This window comes from Callospermophilus lateralis, chromosome 18 (assembly GCF_048772815.1).
Source record: "Callospermophilus lateralis isolate mCalLat2 chromosome 18, mCalLat2.hap1, whole genome shotgun sequence".
NCBI lineage: Eukaryota > Metazoa > Chordata > Mammalia > Rodentia > Sciuridae > Callospermophilus > Callospermophilus lateralis.
Genome location: NC_135322.1, coordinates 43,122,151 through 43,141,307, shown reverse-complemented (window position 1 = coordinate 43,141,307; position 19,157 = coordinate 43,122,151).

The window sequence follows — 19,157 nt, the reverse complement described above, 5'->3', positions numbered from 1 at the left end:
GTGGCTAGTGCACCTGGGTAAAGAGCCTGGAAGAGCTGGGAGTGGAAGCCAGATTTGTTTATGCTGCTACAAACACCATGCCACCTCTCTGATTTTAGTATTAGTGTATGGCTGGTCTCAAAATAAGGCTACTTCTTGGGTATTCCTAACAATGCATAGCATGAACTCTGCAGACATCCGGCTGCGGCAAAATAAATGGGGGGTGATGAGCAACTTGTGTACATTGATACAGCAGGAGTGGGAGCCGTTTATTGTAGGACAGAAGGGGTATATATACATTCCACACAGCTTATCTTAATTAACATAAACTAGATACAGCAGTCAACCAATAAGGAATCTCCACACTTAATGGCTCACTGGCGTTACTTCACAAACCACTCCCTCTGGCAAAATGCCAGGCGCCATCTTGACTTGTTTACAGACCCTAACAGAACTCATAAACTACATTCTGATTAAATAAATGAAAAGATCCAAGAAATCATTTCTTTGCCTTCATCCTCCCTTCACCAACCAATATTTCAATTATCTTTTTTTCTTGTTATTTTGATATTGGGAATGAATCATCTTAAGTGGTTGAAAGATGTATTTAGTCTGTATGGCTGAATGCCTTGCTTTGAAAATTTATATAATTACTTTCTCATCTGGTTCTGTTTTCTGAGCATTTATGAAGGTGTGAGACTTCCCGAGACCTGGAACAAAGTTGATCGTGTTCCTCTGATACTTGTTCACTCTACATATTTCAAAACCTCTCTTTATCTTCTTTCTCTACTTGGATTCCTCTGGTCCCACACTTTTCTCCCATTTCTGTGTTCCTTGTTTTCTGAGATGACCTCCTCGTCCCCAGGAACTATAGGGTTAACCCTGTATTACCTGGCCTGTTCCTGTTTCCAATTCTCGGAGCCTTCATTGGTCCATACAAACACGCTTACACCTGTCAGACCATGCATCCTGATGTGGGATGCAGAAAATAGGTCTCTAACAGCTGCCGTTGACATCTCGCTAGAAGCTTTTAAAACCAGTCTCTAGGGAGGTTTTAAAAAAAAAAATGCAGATAACACTGCTGGTGCTTTAGTATGCTGCCTTCAGCTGATCGCAGGGCCTGTCTGTGCTTTTACAAAGTGCAATTTCAACTCCACAGCCTTCTCTTAAGTGTTCTCCTTTGCTTGGCCTCACATCAGATCGCCCTCTAATCTAGCCCAGAGATTTTTCATTAGGTTTCATTATGGGACGTGACGGCTCTCATTGCTTGGCGGTACACTCCGTGGAGACTTTTCAATGATGCTGTTTCAAGAAATTAAGTGATCCGAAATACAGTGGTGGTGGCACAGTTACCATGTCAGATTTTCAAGCCAAATGAAACTGAAGGGGTCATGTTTGTAAATCTGATCATGCTGAAGGGTCCAAAGCCACTTTATTAAAAATGATAACAATAAGAGTAAACAAGAGCAGAAACTGCATTTTGAAAAAAAAAAAAAAAACTATTTGTACGTTCATGCCTTCAGCATGTACTTTGTTACATACCTGTGCAAGGCACTGATGTCAAAGGGAAATAAAATAAATTGTCTTTGTACTTCTTTGATGATTGAAGGCAGCGTGGCGATGGTATATTTTACAGGTATTTGGCTAACCCCTGCACCAAAACTTACACATTCTTCTACAGAAACAAAGGGAAGTTTTCCTGTCTCTCGAGTGGCACATACATATCTTAAATAGAATTTTAGAAGCATGGCTGACCCCAGTCCTCCACTGTCTTCCACAGTATAAGTCTGAGAATATTTTCATATCGAACCACAAATTCAATTTTAAAAGTAGTGCTGACTACTATAAAATTGCTGCGAAGGTTTCCGGAGTAAGTGGAGGTAGTACACCTCACACATAAAGCCAAACTGTCTTAAACATTCCATTTTGCTGGCTCTCCTCTTCTCTTCTCTTCATGTATTTTTGTGCCTGAGCTTAGAATGATCTGCCACCCCTGCTTTCTCTGTCTCTTGCATGTGACCCAGTCCCTGTCACACACACACACACACCCTCACTTCCTTTCCTTTAGAGCTTGCTTTTCTCCCATCTCATCCCTGGGTCAAGGGAATCCCTTTTCCTTATGAAAAGCAGTATCATGCACCCCCATGCCCCCCACCACCACCACATCAGCATGTACAATCCCGGACACCACGAAGTGTCATTCTCCCACCACCACATCTCCAAAAGGCAAAAAAGAGTTTCATCTGGTAGTGGATATTTTGTTCAATTTTCTTCTTCTTTTATCTTTTTTTTTTTTTTGGCAGAGTTTCTTTTACACTCCTACTTAAAAAAACAATGAAGTTATATCAGTCAATCCACATAATCCTATCACTATTTTTAAGTGGTAGCAAAAATCACAGTAAAATAAAATAGTAAATTGAAACCCTATGTGCCCATGTGCTCAGGTTTACTTATTTGCAAGGGAAACCAGTGCTTTGGGAATATGTGAGAGTACACCTATAGAAATTCCTATGTTGGAATATTTAGTCCTTACAGTTGAGGGTGTGAGTGAATTTCTTTGCAGTGCTTTTCTGATAAATGACAAGTTGATATTTTCATTAATGAAATATTAACCTCGGAGGCAAGCATTGATCGCGAACATACATTTTTGTGAACTGCTGTGTTGGAAAAACACCTGTATTCTATTAATTTCAAAAGTAACAGTCTAGATTTTCCATTTGCTCTAAAGCAATCTTCACAATTTCTGGAAAAGTGTAAAAACTACAACACATTTAGCTTGCTAAGTTAACTGGTACTAAATTGAACACTATAATCGAATACTACAAATATATTTTGGTTTCCCTAAAGAGACATGTCTTTCTCGTTTCCTAAGTCATATTTTTGGAATTAACAAACTTCTGGTGTGGATAGAAACAAGATGGTTTCATTGTACTGTAAAGTGTAAAAAAAAAAAAAAAAAAAATCTGTAAATAACCCTAAACCAAACTGTGTGGTATTTTTTTTTCACAGCTGGAATACTAGTTTTTATTACAGCTCAACTGGCATTACAAATTAAAATTCATCTCTGTTTGTTAAACTGCTACTTAAAATGGCTTCCACCAACTGTTACAGTTGAATATTATGTTGTCATTTATGCATTTAGTGGGGATGGTTCAATAGCATGAATATTTAAAAACCAGTGTACAGAGTGTACTTCTCCCCCTGTTGGTTTTCAATAGTTTACTAACTAAATTATGTTTTGAGTTCTTGGTCAAACTTGGTTTAATATTCACTGGTGGTGAGGCAGCTGTTGGCTAAATTAATTAAGTGGCCTTTATAGGTATATTATAGCTGTAATACCTGCTTCCAGCCAAGCAACTATACTTGGTTACTACTCCTCTGTTACAATACCCTGCGGATTGCCACTTACAAAATCTCAGGGTTTGTGCAGTAACAAGTCGAATTCTTGGATACAATAAGAGACATATTATTAACAATGAAAAAAAAGGATGCTTTTCTTTATCTTCTGTGTAAACATTTATTTTTACTGGACATTAAAGTCCACAGAGTATTTTGGATGAACTACTTGTTGACATTTGAGTGTTCACTAGGCTAAGGTCTTGTGTGTCTAGAATCATATTTGTTTTATGAATGAAATAAAACAAAAAATTATTTGGTATCCTAACATATGGGCGTACAAAAGCAGTGTATTATTCCTCTCTTTAACACCAGTAAACCTAATTACAACAGTTCCCCTCCTTCTCCATGGTTCCACTTTCCATAGTTGTCAACTACGGACATCTAAAAATGTTACTAAAGTGGAATAAGGAATTAAGATACTTTGAGGGAGAGACAGAACATTTGATTAAATTTGATATATTTTTATAATTTTTTAATCTTTATTTTTTTCATTTATTTTATGTGAGGCTGAGGATCGAATCCAGGGTCTCCCACGTGTGAGGTGAGTGCTCTACCACTGAGTCACAACCCCAGCCCTATTTTTATAATTGTTTTTTATCTTACTATTAGTTACTTTAATCTCTTACTGTGATTAATTTGTTAAAGAAACATCATAGGTATGTACATATAGGAAAGACATTTATTTGTGCTATAGTTTGAATCTGAAATACCTTCCAAAGGCCTCCGTGTTGAAGGCTTGGTCCTTAGCTTGGTGCTACAGGAAGGTGGTGAAGACCTTTGAGAGGTAGGGCCTGGTGAGAGATCCCGCAGTCATGCCTCAAAGGACGTTGCTGGACATTAGTCTCTTCCTCTCTCTTTGCTTCCAGGCTGACTTGAGGTAAGAAGTTTTCTCTAACATGTATGTGTGCTCCCTGCCATGATGTGCTGTCTCATCACAGGCCCAAGAGCCAATCCATGGTGGTGTGAAACCTCCAAAATATGAGACAAAATAAACTTTCCTCTTTATAAGTTGATTTATCTCAGCTATTTTGTCGTAGTTACGCAAAATGACTAGCACAATAGTACTATCTACAGTTTCCAGAGTCTACTGGGAGTCTCCGAAAGTAGTTCTCATGGATAAGGGAAGAAATGTAAATCTTCTTTGTGAATCTTTATGAACATTTTAGGTAGAGTAACTCAGATGAGGGTGTGATTAAGTCTATCTCCTGAATCATTCTAATATTATTCTTACTATGATAGTTTTAAGTTTTGATTACATGTTTGTCACATATATCCTATTCATCATTATACTCAGATTGCTGACACAGATTCCCTTACTCAGTAGGAGCCCATCACTACTAAGAAACTTAAGTAGGATTTTCATAACTTATTTTAACTATAAGGGGAAATAATAACAATGCAACTAAATTTGTCTAAAACTCTACTCTTACCCAATTTTGAAATCATGTTCTACATTTGTTTATTATATTTCCTGCTTAAATAGCCTCTCTTTTCCTGAGATAAAAGAACTCCCTAGATGATAATTTATTTAAAAGTTGAAGTAATTTCATGTTCATTTGCTCCTTTTGATTTCATACATTAACTTCATATTAAAAGAAAATAGTATCTTATTATGAGCCCTGTATTGAGAAAAAAAGATTTAGGTTCAAAGGCATGGGGTCAAAATTTTGCTTCAGAAAATAAAAATGTGGTTACAATTAGCCATTATTTTTTGCAGGGTCATCAAAATTGCAATCCATCTTCTATTTTATAGAACAAAGAAATTTTGCCTCATTATGTAGATTGTTTCTTAAAGGATCAGATTCTTCATAAGCACTTAACACTGAGAAGGGTACAATACAAGTCTAATTTATAGCCCATTCATTTATAAGTGTTTTATCCTACAAAATACAAAAAAAAAAAAAAAAAAAGGTGACAAGAAGGGAGAGAAAGCCTTGTGATAGTTTTATAGTCACCAGTAATAAAACAAAAAATCTTAACTTTTTCTTCCTTTGATATTTTTTCTAGAAAAACACTTTTACCTGGGATTTATACCCTTAGCAATCTGAATTGTACTGTACATCGTGAATTCCAAAAACTGTGCACATTTGAAGACCTTGGTAAAATGCTATCCTTCTGATAGCTTGTTCTTTACCTACCCCTCAGATCTGAATAAGTCTCTAGATTCCATTTTTCATATTGTTTAATGTAAGCAAAACTGAGGAACAAAAATGAGGAGACAGATTACAAGAAAGTGGATAACATAAAGCATCTTTGATCACTCTGGAACCCTAATATTAAATAGAACCAAGAAATGAGCTTTAAGGTACTTGCTAAAGAAAGCTTATATTAGTGAAACTATTAATTAGAAAAGATAGATAGGCTTAATCGAATTTCATTTGTAAAGTAGCATATTTGCTTTAAGCTTTGGACAAGTGGATTTTCAGCATTAATACTATCCTACTAGTAAGTAAATACTTTAGTTATAATTTATCAAATTTAAAAGAAAATGGCAGTATCCCTGCTAACCCACTGGGAAATAGTATATCAACCTGAGAGATTTTTATTTTCTTCTTCTTTTTTTTTTTTTTTGGACCAAAATAAAGCATTCTGAGTAGTTGCAACTTTGTAAATTCATTAAGTTATATAATCATATCATATACTAAAGTTAAAAATAAAGGTCCTTCTATAGTCAGGACAAAAGAAAAATTATTGCTTTGTTAAGGAATATGATAAATGCAGTTTGAATCCTAGGTGAGATTTTTTTTGTTGTTTATCTTTAGGGTAGATTAGATAAGCATTTTCAAGTGTGTCCTTTGAAGTATCTTTTCTAATCTCAGAATGAATTTTTAATAGATTTCACATCAGTTTTTAAATGCTACAGAAGGAACAAGAAGCAAAAATATCCTGACAACAAAAAAATATTTTTCAAGCTGGACATGGTGGTAGGAGCCTATAATCCCAGCAGCTTGGGAGGCTGAAGCAGGAAGATTTTGAGTTCAAAGCCAGCCTCAGCCAAAGTGAGGTGCTAAGCAACTCAGTAAGACCTAAATAAAATACAAAACTGGGGATGTAGGTCAGTGGTAAAGTGCCCCTGAGTTCAATGCCAAACACACATACAAAAAAAAAAAAAAAGAGAGAGAGAGAACCAAATGGCACAAGTTTAAAAAGAACTTGCTACCATAGTTGGGTGGGAGGTCAAGTGCCATAAGCATTTCACTTGAGTCAGAGTATGAACAGGTTCGTTTAGAAATCAATAATGATGTCTCATTTTTATTTAAGTTCTACTGCTGCTGAATACCTTCTGATAGTTCCCTTTTTCCCAAGCCATATCCTCTATCATCCCATCCTCTCATTCACGCATTCAGACATTTAATGAATCTGTTTGCTGTGATAGCAGTTTCCCTAATGGAGCTTACAGCAGTGAAACTTTTATTAATCGATGTGCACCTATAAAATGTGAGAAGAATTTGAAAGAAAGGAAGAGGGCTTTATGAAAATAGTGAACCCTGACCTGACCCTTCGTGAGTGAGGAAAGAGGTCAGATTTAATTCACTCAAAGTGGTAGGATAAAAACTAATTTCTGAGCTTGATGACCTGCACAAAATGGAAACTACCAGCCATATGTGTCTGTTGAGCACTTGAAATGTAGCTAGTATGAGAAACGGGATCTTTAATTTTATTTAAATTTAATTAATTTAAATAGCCATATGTGGACAGTACAGTTTTAGACACACTAAAATATTCATCTGTTCCCACACATATGGTGCTCCCCTACTCCTTGATATTACACGTACCATTGCTTTTTTCCCAAATATAAATTTGTCCAGCTAAAATATGGTCCAAGAAACCACTTCTTTAACATGCAAAAAAAAAAAAAAAAGTAAATCACACCACAGATTACATAATTTGAAATTAGAAATTATGATTTCAGTCCACATAAGATTTCCATTGTACCATTGAGATAGAGATACATCAATTTCCATGGTAGCCAGGTAAAGGAAGACAGGAAAAAGAAGTTAAACTCCTTAATCATTTTCCTAATAATTTGCAGAACTTTTCTCCCCACTATAATTGGTAAGAGACCTAGTGATGAAGACTATGTATCTCACCTTTGTGTACAAATTTAATGTAGCACTGAAATCAGAGGGTATGGTGGTCATGGGACTTTAATGAGCTTTAAGCATCTCACCAGTGAAGCTGTGAAGGTGGACATTGATGATACATAGTTCTGATGCTGACTTAAAAAGATCTTCATGCCAATATTTTGGACTACAATTACTCTTATCTAGATGCACAATGATTTTTAAGAGTCTCACCTCTTTCCTGTATAAGGTATAGCTTATTGACTAAATGAAAACCAAAACAATGCTTTTGTAAAAACAGCTACAAATTCTTTCAAATCCATTTTTAAAAAAACTAGAATAAGAAAACTATAATCTTTACTTAGATAACAAGGGATAAACAAAGTTCATCCAGGAATGTTTTAGTGTACATTAAGTTGGGTGGAATAGCATGATCTCTTTTGGCTTTTTACATCAGCAAATTTCATAGGTCAAGGAACTGTTATTTAAGAAAAAAAAATTCAAATGAGAGGCCTTAGGTAAATGTAGGCTGTTTTGTGTTCAGAAATAGGAAGGAAGGCAGTGCTTAGAATGCTTGTTGTAGGGGGCTGGGGGTGTAGCTCAGTGGTAGAGCAATAGTCTAGCAAGCTTGAGGCCCTAGGTCCAATTCCCAGTACTAAAGAAAACAAACAACAACAACAACAAACTCAGCAAACCTCAATCTATCCTGAATTGGAAAGATGCATAATATCTAGTAATTTACATATTAATTATCTATCACATTCACTATTATTCATCAGTTACATACTAATTCATCATTCATTACTTTGTTGAGGACTTCAGTGCTTACGGAATACACAGAACTCAGACGAGGCTCTGGGTCTGTCATGAAAGGAAGGAGTTTCCATGTGAAACATGAAATGACAATCTCAGACATGGGATCATTTAGAAGCATAAAGAATGGAGGCCATTCACTGTGGGTGCACCTAAGGAAATGAAACCTGAATGGAGCCCCAGAAGTATCAAAAAGGATGGAGAGGGAGGAGTCTGGAGGTTTTCATACGTAATAGTTTTTGCAAAAGCAGAGAGGAAAGAGATGTTGCATTTGATTTAGATACTGGTCAGCGTTCATGAAGGCTGGAGTGCAGAATATGAGGAAAAGAGGGGGAAAGAGATGTAGCTGAATATGTAGCCTGGCACTCAAAAAAATGAAAGCCCTTGTATATAATACTAAAGGGCTCAGTGTTTATACTAAAAATATGGCGCAGTGGTCATCATCTTTGTTTCTACAAGCCTAATCTACATTTCTTTTAGGAAACTCCTTCATCTGTTCTATATAACGTTGACAACACAGTCAATCATGAGCCGTAAGGAATTCAGACATGGACATTTTGTGATTATAGGGATCCAGTTTGACATGACTATAGACATTGTGGTCATATCTGCCATTTCTGCCCCTGGGTTACCCTGTCATACATCTCAAATACTATAGAACAAACAAATCATGAAGTCTTGCCATCATGGCATGCTGGCTATTGATGCCTGGACTATTTCTTAACTAACACTGGTCATGTTAATAGTGTTTGAGAAAGCCCAAGCGCGTTACATTTGCCTGAGGCCCACTTTGTCTAGCTTAGCTTATAAACCCTTTATTCCTGACTTGGGGTTGTAGGATTTCACATGTCTTGCTGCCACTTAAAACACACTTCTCTACTTAAGTGACCACGAGACTGTGCTTGGTATAATCCTTTCTTTTTTCCTCTGGGCGCATTTCATCTTTGGTGGCTAGTTCTCATGGACAGGGACCAGGTTGGTCTGCAGTAGTCATGTACCTGCAACCTCCCAGTGGAGGCCTCCAACAATTAGTTTGATTTATGAACTTGACTTAAATATTTGACTACTTCTAAGACTTTTAGTAACTTTGGGAATTGTAACCTCCAGATTTACAGAGGATATGAAAACAGAAATAATATAATACAACTTGATGATACTATAAGACAAAGAAAGCCTTCCTTTGAGTGGCACAAGATGAAGAAAATAGATTTGTTTGAGAAGGGTTCACAGCCCCATGGAGGAGAAACCACTTAGCTGGATCTTGGTGTAAAGATGCCCTACACAGTTAAATCAATTGATCAATCTATCCTCTTTTTTAAATTTTTAAGTAGGAAGGATAAGACATTCCAAAGAATTACCACACACAAAAGCATCTAGTCATAGAAAAGTTTGCCATTTAAGATTTATGTCCTATTAGGAATCGAGGTGCCTACAAAAATGTTTATAAGAAAGAAATGACATTCACTTTTTTTAATTTTTTAATATTTATTTTTCAGTTTTCGGTGGACACATCTTTATTTTATTTTTCTATGGTGCTGAGGATCGAACCCAGCGCCCCGCGCATGCCAGGCAAGCACATTACCACTTGAGCCACATCCCCAGCCCTGACATTCACATTTGTGTTTTGCAAAAGGAGCTTCTATAGAAATTTGAAATTGTAATAAAGAGGAACTGTAGGTATTGAAGTATAATGAGGGATATATCTACCAGGTTCTTTAAACTTTGGTTTTCTTTGTCTCATAAAAATAATAGGGGATAAGACTTAACAAAACAGATATGTAGAACTCATTCAGAACTTCTACTAAATTTAATATCACAGATTCTACTAAAGTTAATATCATAGATTAACTCTCAGTAGAATAAACACAACAGCAGATTTAATGATGGAAGAGGCCAAGTTAGTGACATTTCTGAGTCAGTTGAATTAAAGACCAATTTCTGTTTTCCAAGGTTTCAATCACTTACTCTATAACAAACAATTTCCTAAATGTTAGGGATACAAATTTAATAAGTCATAAGCTTTGTTTCAAATAATTTTATGGCCTAAATATCACTTTTGTTTTTACAACAAGGTCCACAGGCAACTGACATCAGAATCACCTGAAGAGTTTGATAAAAATATGCATTCCTGAACCCAAAACCAAAGAAGATAAATAAAACGCTTGGCAGAGAGAGAGAGGATTGGAATCTGCAGGTACCACAGGCAGGTCTAATGCATACTCAGTCTGAAAAGGATTAGTCTACTGTGATGACAGATGGAACCTGGGGATGAAAACAGAGATGGTTCGAGGTTGTCAGCACTTAGAGAATATAAGTAGATATTGATTCCACTCACAGAAACAAGGGTTATAGGAAGCAACTTTACCACTGAGATCAGAAAAAAAAATATTTGGAAGCATTCTCAAGTAGATGAATCTAGAAAGCTCTTGGAAAGAGGACAGTGAACTTAAGGAAACAATATAAAACATTTGGGAATCAGGAGCTCAGAAATTATCAGTGAATCTATCATGATGATTAGTAGTACCAAAAAGAGTATTACTGAGTATAAGGAGATTTAATTTTTTTTTTTCCTTCTTCAGCTAGGCATGGTGACACACCTGGAATCTCAACTATTCAGGAGGCTGAGAGTGGAGAATCATAAGTTTAGAACCAGCCTCAGCAACTAAACAATTTTAAAAAGAAGTGAGGAAAAACTCATAATCGAAAGCATGCAGAGACTATAATGTAATTAGAAGCCAGAAAAAGAAGCAATGAAGATATTTGCAAAATTACATCATTTAGCCAGGCGTGGTATTACATGCCTATAATCCCAGGACCTTGGGAGGCTGAGGCAGGGGGGTCATGAGTTCAAAGCCAGCCTCAACAAAAGTGAGGAGTTAAGCAACTCAATGAAACCCTATCTCTAAATAAAATACAAAACAGGGCTGGGGATGTGGCTCAGTGGTCAAGTGCCCCTGAGTTCAATCCTCAATACACCCCATACAAAAAAAAAAAAAAAATTATATCATTTATTATTTGAGGAGTTTTGGTCTTCCTCAGCCCCAATCAGATTGAGAAGCTATGAGGATGACTCCTGAATGGATGCTCCTATTGCCTCCTCGTTCTGGGCTTTCTTGCCTTCCATGCTCTCTCTTCTGCAGGGCCAGGAAGCCTCCATCTGTCTCATATTCCCCAGGTCCACAAGCTCTAGTGGATGGAGGCGGTCCTTTCTCTCAGTGATTCAAACAAGTTCTGGCCTGTTTCTCACTGGACAATTGTGTCACATACTCACACATCAGTACATCCTCAACCAGGGAAGTAAAGTCACACAGAGCTCCCCATGGAAGCAAAGAACAGATTTAATTCCACCATGAACACCTCTAGGACCACCAAACTATGACCTGAGATTCAGAAAGAGGAGAGACCTCAACGGAAATTTGTAAATGCCTTTGGAAGTAGGGATGGAAGTCGAGTAGCCCAATATAACAAGAATGTCAACTTCATGGGGTATTAATATCATGCTCACCGTACATTGTTTAAGAACTATAACTTCCTCATCTTTTTGAAAATCAGGATATCACTTTCTGTCTTCACTCTCCCTGTTCCTGTTCCTCTCCCACCCCCTATTATTCTTCAAAGATCAGTGGACTGGCAATATAATTTCCTACTTATTGCAGAACCCTAGGAAGTCATAAATCCTGACTGGGGTTCTTGAACTCATTTAAGACCTCTATTTTGGTGTCATTATAATATATACACACATCTGACTGTGCGATGCATTAAATATAAGTACTCATTTCCATAATCATTCAGAGTTTTTGCATTGTGCTAAATAAGACTCAGTGACTTTTTTTTTTTTTTTTTACTTCTCTTCATGCTTTGTCCATGGAAGAATGGTGCTTAAAGGGCAGCCTCAGATAATTCACATAGCTAAAGGTCATGAAGTTAGAAAAGGGAGAGTGATAGAGTTGCTCATAAAAGAAGGCGAGTGATATTAAGTTGAGGTTATTTGAGTTTAAAGAAACTGAATAATGAATAGGAAGAGAAAGTTTGATCAAAAAAATATACATACCTTAAATGCTGGGATGTTATAGAGCTATTAAAAAGTAAAGAACATTAAAAAGAAGAAATATATATTTAGAGTTATGGAGATATACTGGATTAGCAATGCACTAAAATTGTAATAAAATTATATGGCATAAGTTTTATGCTTTATACTTTATTTTCCAAACTTTCTATACTGAACACAAATTACCTCAATTAGACCAAAAAGTATGTGTGTGTATATGCAAACATGTAACGTATGTGTGTGTGTGTGTGTGTATATATATATATATATATATACACACATACATACACATAAATACAAATACATATACGTATGTGTGTATATGTATGTGTGTGTGTGTGCATGTGTGTGTGTGTGTGTGTGTATATATATATATATTTGATTCTTGCACTTTCCCCCACCCCACCAACAAAAAAAGAAATTAAATTTTATTGCTGGCTTTTTAATTTGTCTTTTAAATAAAAATGTGAACTATCTTGAGGCTATATCTCAAGGTTTCCTGTACACATAATATACTACAGAGATCGCTTTCTTTTCCATTGACCCAGAACCTCAGCTACCTAGGCAATTTCTGTCAGGGTAAAGTTATAAGATCAAAACACTGAAAAGTATGAGTAATGCTGCTACACAGAAGCAGCACATTTCAAAATGTTACTAGATTTGAAAATTTACCCAAAGTCTGGGAAGGATGAGGGAGAAGGAGGGATGTTAAGGAATGGATAGAGGGAGTCACTTTTAATGTTTTCTAGTGCAGTAGAATAACTGTGATTGACAACAGTTGATTGTATGTTTCAAAACAAATACCAAAAATGATTTTGAAAGTTCCCATTAAAAATAAATGATATTTGTCCAAATGATAGATCCAACAATTACCCAGATCTGATCACTACACATTGTGTACATGTGTTGAAACGCTAGCCTGTACCCATAAATATCTACAATTGCTATGTGTCAATTTAAAATAAAACATGTTCTACAACATATTATATGAGGGGCTGGAGGCATTGCTCAGTTGGTAGAGTGCTTGCCTTGCATGCACAAGGCCTTGGGTTCAATCCCCAGCACCACAAAATATATATATGTATGTACACACACACACATTATATGAATAAAATTAATTTTTTCTCTGTAATAGTCTTAATAGCATGATGTCTTAATTTCTAAACTAAAAGAAATATAATATACCTATTCCATATTTTATTTAAAATGGGTTTTTTTCCATAATATACCTATTCCGGAGGTCAACAAAAGCAGTCATCAGTACCCTTGCTTCTCCTTGCCCACTCACCTTTCTTATGCAATTCAACACACACGCCTGTCTTCTGCTGAACCAATGTTTTCCAATATTTTTTTTTCATTATTAATTCCCCCAATGAAATTTCAGTACTTTGGGTATACAATATCTACTATTGGTATCATTGCTTTATACATAGCAAAATTAAGATTGTTCCTTCCTCAAGAATCAATTTTCACACCACTATTTGATGAGTTCCTCAAAGAAAGAGCTGCTATTCTTCATGTGCAGGATTAATCCACAAATTTGACTGGGGATATAAGTAAAATGCTTGCCTCGCATGCACAGGGCCCTGGGTCTAATCCTCAGTACCACAAAAACAAACCAAAAAAAAAAAAATCCACAAATTGCAGGATTCTATATTTTCCAAAATTTCTATGCTGAGCACAAATTACCTCAATTAGACCAAAAACTGTGTGTATATATGTGTATGTGTATATAATGTGCATATCTATAATTTTTAATGTACAGTTTCAATCCACAAACTGCAGGATTCTTAAGCTTCTTTGGATCCTGAAAAATAAACATTATTTCCAGTCATTGGGATAACAAAAAATTTCTTATTAGGAAAAAGATAAAGTTCCTTTACATAAGCATGCCAAATGATGTATATTGGTACTTCTCATCCTAAAGGAAGAGCTCCATCCCTCCCCTGCTGCTGGTGGCTAGATTTATGATGGAATTCCAACGAATTCAGTGGGGAAAGGTTAAAAAAAAAAATCAACCTTGCTGTATAAGAATCTAGCAAACACCACCTTAACCCTGTGATAAAATTTAATATCCCCACCAATGTCGTATAGATGTCCACCTGGCAGATGGGACATGTAGGGCACTTCACATCTCATCGTTCCTTTTTGTTGTGATGGGTACTGAGGATTGAACACAGAGGCACTTTCCTTTGAGTTACATTGCCAGCCTGATTTCTTTCTTTCTTTTTTTTTTTTTTTTTGAGAGAGAGAGAGAGTAAGTTTTAATATTAATTTTTTTAGTTTTCAGCAGACAGAACATCATTGTTTGTATGTGGTGCTGAGGATTGAACCTGGGCTGCACACATGCCAGGCGAGTGCGCTACTGGTTGAGCCACACCCCCAGCCCCAAACAGCCTGATTTCTATTTGGTTATCTGAGACCGAATCTCTTTAAGTTGCTGGGGCTTAAATCACAAATCCAAATTTTGATCATCCTGCCTCAGACTCCAGAGTCCCTGGAATTGCATACTGTGCCCCACTCGTAATATTGTTCCCAAGAATTCTTCACTCTAGTCTAATTTTGAGAAAAAAAAACAAAAGATTAGTAAAACCCAAATGAAGTACCATCCTACAAAACATCCCAAACTGTTGAGGTCACAAATAACAAAGAAAAACGGAGTATCTCCATAGACTAGAAGACACAAAAGAGATATGAACACTTAATGCAAGTGGTATTCTGATCAGAATCCTGGAACAAAAGAAGGACATTAATGGAAAAACTGGTTGTATCTACCTAAAGTCGAATTTTGTTAATAGTAAAGGATCGATGTTAGTTTTGGCAAAAGTACTATGCTAATTTAAGATGGGGAAAATGAGCTAAGGATATATACAACTTTATGTTTTTTGTAAACCTAAAATGATTCCAAAATTAAAATGATTATATAACTAATACTGTGTGCAAACCACACACACACACACACACACACACACACACACACATACACACAACCTATAAAGAATAGCATCCCAGGTTGAGAAGACTTCTAAAACTTCTAGACTAACCTTTTTAAAATTCACATCCCGTGTTACTGCCCTGCCAAAATTCTTAAATGGTCATCTCCTGAGAATATTTATCACAGCAGACCTTCATTGCATGGCTTTTGATGACCTTTCCAAACTCATCTACCTCCATTCCACCTCAGGTGCCCGTCACTATCCCAGCTCCTTACATTTCCCAATTGTATCTGTGGTTCACAGCTCCCTTACCTTCACCCTCCCAAACATCATGAGAATGGACGTCATTTGAAAATAGATTACAATGAAGATTTGTCTGGGTTTAAGAAAGATTAAGCGGGCCAAGGAGAATGGCTGCTTGTGTTCATTTTAGTGATTCCCTGCTACCGACAATAGTCATCCTGTCAAACAGAATCTTTTGATCAAAGATCTGGTCACGTATATTATTGCTTGCTTGAAAAATGGCCTGTGGTGCCCTAGGAAAGAACCCGTCATGAAGCAGCCTGGAGTGTGCAGAGTACTCAACTTCTCAATTCTCTCTCTCAAGCTCTGTTGATAGCAAAACTTCGACAGATGGTTCTCAGAAGTAATACATTTATTTTAAGCATTTGATTGTTGTGATAATGATAGGATAATAATGATGAACATGGGTTTAATCTCAGAGTACATTGGAGCTAAACCAGGACTTGTGTGAGAAATAATAGAAAGCTTTTGCTTTGTTTGTTTTAAGGACATTATTTAGTAAGACACATCTTCTCTGTTCCATACAGAATTAAACCTTTATGTACTCAACAAAAGATTCACACTGAAAGAGTACCAAAGCAGGCCTGATTGCTTAGCCATCATTTTTTGAAATAGAACTTCAATATAGTTCTTGTGCTTTTAATAAATAATGCTCATTCACTCTCTATGATTTCCTCAAAATAAATCTCATTTAAATAAATGACTAGTTAAATAAAAATTAATATTTAGTGACTGAATCATTATTCGTTGTTTCCAAACACTACAGTATATTTCCATGGAATTAAAATTTAATTTTGAAACACCTCTATATAGTTCATTCTCAAAATGTCAGATGTGAAAAATTATTGAGCACAGATGTTGAGCCATGAAGAATACTCTTCCAGGGTGCTAGAAAACTGAAGGCAGAGAAAAGAAGGCAACATGGGATGAGTGTGTGCTGACTTAAGGTGAAGATGTGGCATCATTAAATAATAAGTTCAGTTTCACAACCATGGGAGTCCAATTATTTCAACCAATATTAAGATGGTTTATAACTCTTCTTCCTGGGTGGTGATTCAAATCACAAGCAAAAAAGAACAGGAAAAGAGCAAGATTCAGATTTTTAGGAAAGCAGCCAAATTCATATTTCCTGGTATCAGTAGACTTATCTCTCTCATTTATAGGTTAGAATCTGCTTTGCTCAGCTAGTGTCACCAAAATCTTAGAACACCATTAGGGACCAATAAAGTTTTTTTTTTGTGTGTGTGGGGGGGGTGTACCAGGGATTGAACTCAGCAACACTCAACCACCTCCCCACCTCCCCACCCCTATTTTGTATTTTATTTAGAGACAGGGTCTCACTGAGTTGTTTAGTCCCTCGCCATTGCTGAGGCTGGCTTTGAACTTCCTATCCTCCTGTCTCAACCTTCTGAACCCCTGGGATTACAGGCATGTGCCACTGTGCTCAGCAGGGACTCATAAACTTTAAAAGTCATTGTGTATTATACTGTGACAGCTATTTCTGTGTATGCTCCCTGCATCTGTTAAGATTCTGTATTCTTGAAGAAGAGACTAGCCCTGATCCTCCACCATTACCTTACTCATTTGAACATAAAATTGTTTTGAAGATTTAACAAATCATGTTAAACGACACAGCAGAGTGCATGGGTAACAGCATATTACCCAAGTGGAAGGTTGTTGTTAATGTTATTTCTTTCTTGTCAGTATTATCAACATCATTACCAAAAGATTTGAAAAGTAGAACATACCATTTAGCTGTTCAGACACAAGAAAGTCTTTATTTATTAATATCTATTGAGGTTCTACCATAAACTATCAGTCCCATCTTATATGAAAAATGTTACGGAAGCTAGTAAGACTGGAGACAGTCAGTTATACCCGAGTAATGAAAGACAAGGACCAGGATGGACAAACTCTCTTAAATAAATATGCTTAAGTTCTCAATGATTCTTGAAAATAAGAAATTAATATAAGCATCAGACCATTTAGTATTTAGATGGTAGAATTTTCACATAATATTTTTGGATCCAGGTAGATTTACCATTCTCAATTAGTCAGCTGACTACCTTTTTGTCTTCAAATTCTGATACCTGCCTACATGTGATTTCTCACCAAACAGGCACATAAGGGACAAACAATTTTTTTTGAACATTCAAACCATGTTCAGAATTAAATGAGTCTCAGAAGAAGTACAGGAATGATAATTACTAAAATTCTAATAAGTTCTAGCAACTTGCTTTGTGGTTGGAATTCATCGGTTTACTTCATCACAGAATACTTAGAAATGAGGAATTCTATTTTAAGATAATCAGAGAGATTCAGAAACCAGCCTAAGCACCCTATATTAGTTAGCTTCTTGTTACTATAAAGACATATCATAGATGATTAATTTGTAAAGAGAACAAGGTTTTCTTTGAATCTTTGTTCTAGAAGTTCCATTTCAGGATCTGCTCAGCACATGATGCCAAGAGTCTGGGGTAGAGCACACCACTTATCCCATAAGCCAGGGAGCACAGAGAAGTTCAGGAAGGGGCTGAGGTTCCATAATTCCCTTTATGGGCATGCTCCAAATGACCTAAGCACTTCCCACGAGGTCCCACAATCTCCCACCCAGGGAACAAGCCTTTGACACACAGACCTTTGGGAATACCACCTGTATTCAATCTCCAGCAGACACAGAGGGCAGGTACAGGACTGACCCCAGCCTGTAGGACTCAGAATACTCTGATTTCCATTCCAGTGCAGCTGCCTCCCTAACTCACAAGAGATGCCATGATCTTGATCTATTATTCAGAATTATTGAGTCATGTCGGCGGTGAGTATTTAAACCTTTATAGCAAAGTTCACTTGATGCATCGTAATTAGCAACAGAGATTAGCTAATCAAAGTACTAATGATAACCTAATTGGTGCAGTGTTTTATTGCTTACAAAGCACTTTCAGGTAATTATATAATTTGATTCTTAAAATGATGATGTCTGGCAGGGATTTCCCTTCTAGCTTTCAGGTGAGGAAATTGAGGCTCCAAGAAATTGATTGACTTGCTCTCAAATCATTAAACCTCTAAAGAGACAACATTGGAAAATGAGCGGATGCTACCTCAATATCCCACGTTCTACTAATACAGGATAAGCCACTTTGAACAGGGCAAAACACTCAAGAGCAGAGTTCTCTGGAGTCCTTCCCCTTTTCAGAAATGCTGTGTGGTACATTCCTTAGTGGATAATTACCCTTTCATCTGCAATCTTAGATCCTGGTTCTGATTCTGGTCTCTTCTCCATGGAAAACACTTTTGAAAGGCCATCCATTGCCCTGGGAATACAGATTTGGGTCTGACTTCTTTCATGCCATACGCAACGTGGGGACGCTTTTGTGAACTCAAAGGAAACACTGAAACCATGTTCTGTCATCAGCTCCCATGAACATAGTTGCCACACACTGGAAGGGAAATCATTTTTTTACACTAAAAATGGTATGCATTTTAGCTTATCAAGAAATTGTCCTCTATATAATATTTTCCATAATATCTTGAACTTCATTAATGTCTTCTACTAAATGAAATCTTGTAAGGTTATCTATATCTCTTGACGGATTGAAACATATATATGTGTATATG